Below are 5,600 nucleotides of genomic sequence, written 5' to 3'. Positions count from 1 at the left end.
TCTTTGCTTGCTTGGGTTGTAATACATCTCGCTTGTACATAACTTTTGCACCTACCACGCGAATAACAGTGAATGTATCTCCGACATCCCCATGTAGGTCACATATACATGTCTATGATGTCATACTGCAGGGGTAATCAAGACTTAATCAAGACAAAGACAGCGGGTCACTGCTACAGAAGAAATGAAGGTGGTTTGCTCCAGACATACTTTGCTATTATTTTCATCACCATGCCAGTTGGGGGTCTGCGCTGTTTGTCAGTCTACAATGTAAAGCCGTTTACTTGGTGAACCAAATCCCACAGGATGAATTCCCTGTGAAAATGGGATCTCAAAAACTCTGGAAAATTGACATATAGTCTGATGAAATGATAGCATAAAGGAAGACAAAATCAGTAACTAATTCACTAAGTAAATCTATTTTAGATGTTACAGACCACAAGCTGTGTATATGACTAAATTCTCAGAGAAGTGTATTCTATTTTATTTGCATATATCAGGTTTGGGGAATTAAACTGAACAAATCCATAAGAGACCCGCTGGTCTTGATCCTGCTGCCGCTTTGAAATTGAAGCACGGCATTCTTGTTAGTCTTTTTCTATTTCTGCTGCTTGGTGCTCTGAAGGCTGTAATCCCATTACAGCACATCCATTTGATTTGAATGAGGAGGTAAGAGCAAAGCGCTGCAGTGAGAGGTTCAAGGTGGATACACAGTGGTAACATTTTAATGAAAAGTCTGACTGAGGAATAGTTTAATGTAATGAGAGGAAGAGGTTGTTTTCCTCAACCAACTCTTCAAGGTTAATTTGATCAGCAGAGGGTATTTGTCAAACTTAGAGATTTGACATCTATCTAATAGAAACGTATTTCATTAATGAAATAGATCGAATGGAATATTGTGCCTCCGGGAAGACTTGAGCCTCACAGCAATTGAATGCATATCTGAAGAAATGCTGAGATAATTAGTTCACTGCCAGCAGGGTCGAGTCTCTGTTGTTGGTTCAGCGAAGATGAATGTTTCTACCTCTGTTTGTTCAGTGGAGAACATTACATGACTTTGCAATTTTCTTCAAATCAAATCAAATCAATTCACATATGACATTTTCGGGACTCATAACTTGGCCAATGTGTTTTGATATTTGATGTGTTGAGGTCAAAATCACAGATGAATTATGGGTTAACTAAAATGCAGTCTATTCCAATATATTTGTGAGTTCAGTCAAGGTTGATTTATACCAGATATGGTGAACAGCACATTTATAAAAATTACCTCGTTCATACAGAGTCCAGAAATGTTTTGTGTGTCAAAAGGCGATTTCACTGTAAAAGTGCAGACGTACTTTTTGAACTTTTGAACTACTCAAAAACCATGAAGATTGGATATATTACAGCAAGTGAGGTCTCCACTGCAACCTCTGTGTCATTTGCACATCACAAACACAGAACTTAAGGTGGTAGTAAGCAAATTCATAAGCTTGAAAATTGCAAACGAATGGCCGCCTAAGTCGTATTTACGAGTCGTTAACTCTGAATATTAGGTGCAACACGAGTTTACCACTTCTGATGTAAAATGCTACCTTTGAGCCTTTTGAGCTGGAAGGAAAACTGTGTGCACTGTGTTGATTGTTAAATAAACCTAAAGAGAACAACCTATATCTGTGCAAAAAAAAAGAAGAAACTAATCTGCACACGTTTAGAATTCAGTGTTTTATACTTCCACACATCACCGGTATGTTCCACTTTACCAATTTCAATATCCAATATTTTCTGTTATTAAAACAACATGACTGCATGCTCCCCGAGGCTTTTACTGTCATATTCAATATTGATTGAGGTTAAAACTTCCATTACCTCTTGAAATAATATGTTCAGATGAAACTCAAATACACATTTTCCAGTTTATTAGAGAATTATTACCCCCGGATGCACAGGATAACAGGAGGGCTCAGAGTTTGTATTGACTGTGAATGATTTTGCATCACGTCGCGCTGTGAGGAGCCTTCATCAACAGAAATGTTTAATGAGGGCAAAGAGGTGCACACACATCTGCACCATGGGTTCATTACTGCAGCGCCTGGTTAATAAAGCCCAACCAGACCAGTTTTGATACTTAGCTTAATTGTGTGTGTGTGTGTGTGTGTGTGTGTGTGTGTGTGTGTGTGTGTGTGTGTGTGTGTGTGTGTGTGTGTCTAATATGGCCCCATGGTCTTCGTTACTGACCAAACTTCTCATTTGGAACACAGGCCAACACACCTGCTCACAACATCTGCTGACCTCACCATGGGGTGTGTGTATATGTGTGTGCATACATCTGAAATAACGATGGTGGAAGAAGGAGTAAAAACTCAAAGACAATCTAGTAAAAATCAGGAAGTTTTCCTGTAGCTATGAGCGTACAGTGTGAACTGAACTAATGTGTGTTTCTCAGTCGGCATCAACATAATCATTTCCAATTCGATATATCAATAGTGTTAAAGTGTTAAAATGGTAACAACAGTCTGTGTTTGTCAGCCTCAGGTTCAAAGTTAGTCTCAGTTCACACAACTTTTATCCATACATCAAGTTTAAAGTTGTAAAATTCTTCCTCTATTAACACTTCATCAAAGGCGTTCTGCTGTAGTGGGCATTGCTGTGAGAGAATTGCAAGCAACCAAGGAGGTTTTTCAATTGCAGAGGAGATTATTATCACAAAAACAGCTCTGTTGTTTTTGCAGGTATTTGAGATGGGAGGATATGAGGAAATGCTTGACTTAACGTTTTCCCCGCACTCTGTTTTGTCAAAGAAAAACAGAGGGGGAGCCCATTACTCAAGCAATACATCAACCAAAGACAATTCAATTTGCAGGCTGTGGCAATAAATGTCACAACAGAAAACAGCTGACGGAGAATGGCTTAATCTGGTTTTGTGCTGTGTGTAGGTGTGTGTGTTATTATTATTTTTATAAGGGAGCTTGTTGGCAGAGTATTAACTCTTCTACATTTCTCTCTGTTAACGTAACAGCTCACAGCTTAAGATCAAACATGAAGACTTTTTTTTATCCACAAGCTTTGATTAAAAGGCCAGAAGATTTGAGTTTGGCTGAACTTATATGATCATCTACATAAAAAACAAACAACCCTTCTTGTCTTGATTACTAGAAAATATAATGGCTTTAATTCTGCAATTTCTAAATGCCAGATACTACATTTTGGTACATACATGATTTTTGGACTATATGAGGAAGACAAATTGAATGAACAAAGTAAAGAAAGCAAAGTAAGCTGGCACAGACCCTGTTCACAGACTCCCTCTCCTACCGTCAGTTCAACTTGGCTTGTTCGACTTGGTTTACTCTTGGTACATACAGAGCATTCAGAAAGTATTGTCATTTTGATAAATTACAGCCATATTTTGAAATGGATTATACAATTTTTTAAACAATAAGTAGGAAAAGCAGCACTTTCTTCCCCACTAAAAACTGATGCATCATCTTTACTTTGACTAAGATTCTTTGCTGTCACACTAGAATTTTAACTCAGGTGTGCTGTAGTTCCATTGATCAACCTTGAGATGTTTCCACAGCTCGATTCAAGTCCACCTGTGGTGAATTCCCTTGACTTGGAACGGATCACACTGACTATGTAAAGCCCCACGGATGGCAGCCCGTGTCAGAGAAAATGCCAAACCACGAGTTCAAAGCACTTGTCGGTACACCTCAGGGACAGATTGTGTCAAGGCACAGATCTGGGGAACCGTGGAGGGGTACTGGAAATTTTCCATCATTCTTAAACTGAATACATTTGTTGCCACAAAGACTTTTCTTAGAGCTCGCTGCCCAGTCAACCTGAACAAACAGGGAAGTAACCCAAGAGCCGACTCTCAGCCCCTGACTCTGTGGTGCTTCAGATATTTAAACATGAGCTTCATACTAATAAAAAGGAATAATGAGAAACCATCTTCAAGCTTTCACACAACATTCACCACAGATAGATAGATGTGTGTGTTTGATGCATATACTTCTGCAATGTTGGGTTGCTGTTTCAGAGCCATAAATCCCCCCTCACAGAAGCATCTGGATAATGTGCGTCATTAGTGCATTCAGATCACAGCACCAAAGTTTGTTTTAATTCTTATCATGAATATTCATTGTGGTAAACAGCCAGCAGTCTACTTGTTATAAATGCCTCTTATATGCTTCCTCATTTTGATATTTCTGTATTCTTCATAGTGGTTATGTTGTAATTTACTTTCAGTAACTGTTTTCTGCTGCCCTTTATTTTCAAAGACTTCTTCAGGGAGTTGTGTATGGTTCTTTTATCATTTGGAAGACATGATTGGCTTTTGTTTATTACTTTGGCCTTGTCTTCTTGCTTCCACATCAGCTTTTGTAATTGGCTTTTTGAAATACATTCAAATCAAACCCTTTCTCTTTGATTACCTTAAAAGCATTCCCCATTTAATTTTTTATTTTTTAAATATATTTTCATTGAAGCATTTGACATGACAATGAGCATACATTTTGGAGATCGTTTTTTGATACAGAAAGAGAAGGGAAAAGAGAGAGGGAGAGAAAAGAAAGAAATGTTGAATGAGACTTATGGAATCATGTGATACACAGGTGGACAAAATGTATAATACAAACAAACAGGGTCTGTGAAAACACTAAACTATTAAAAAGTTATTGAACAATGCTACAAACACATGGTAGAAGTTTCAAGCTTTTACCTGCCATGGCTGTGTTGTACCTCTTGTACACACACACACACATCTCATTGGCTTGTACCTGCACTTGCTCATTGACAATAAAGTTGAATCTATTCTAATCTAATCATCTAATCTATTATAGGGCCTATGACAACACACACAAACCAACGTCAAAAAAAACATCCATAAAAGTGTGTGAACATGATATTTCACAACAGCAACCAGGCACAACAACAACAACGACAGCCATCAAAGCAGGGAATCCTCTCAGCCACAAAACCGCCAAAATATGGAATATATTCGCACACTTACCGTCATTTTGAAGCTTGTAATGTCCTGAAACTATATCCAGACGCACAGTAAGATCCGCGCAATGGTCGAGCCGTGGTCCCGCAGCCAAGTCTCAAATAGTTGACTATTTTTCTGTCAGTCAAACATCACTAACGTCAGTCAACTGTTTAAGACTTGAGTGCGGGACCACCCTGTCCAATCACTTCGTTAGTCCGAGCCAATAGCTCTTGATTGACATCTTGTTTGCTCCAATCGGACATCGTTACCTGGAGATATGACGTCAGCCAGTTTAGGTAACCCGCCCACATTTAAAGGGCTAGCAGCCAGGCCTTTCTTGAGATCTGTCAGCAGAGCAAATGATGGTTCTGCATTCTTCATCTTGAAAATAAAGATATAAAGGCAGGTTTTATGCATTGATTCGTTAGAAATATGTATTATAATACACATTTCAGCATTCCTGAAAAGTAAACCGCAAACTTTCTTAAAAAATGAGTACACTGTAGTAAAACAACATTTAATATACAGTAGATTCCCATTGCCTATATTGCTCAAATTTGGCACCAATTTAGACAGACACATGAGAGAGAGAAGGGGGGGGGGTTATAAAATACCCAATACAACATGG

Source organism: Genypterus blacodes, unplaced genomic scaffold (assembly GCF_046128005.1).
Source record: "Genypterus blacodes isolate CSIRO-AG114 ecotype Tasmania unplaced genomic scaffold, CSIRO-AGI_Gbla_v1 ptg000067l_1, whole genome shotgun sequence".
Taxonomy (NCBI): Eukaryota; Metazoa; Chordata; class Actinopteri; order Ophidiiformes; family Ophidiidae; genus Genypterus; species Genypterus blacodes.
The sequence above is the reverse complement of the archived record's forward strand: the minus strand, read 5'-3'. Positions refer to the sequence as shown.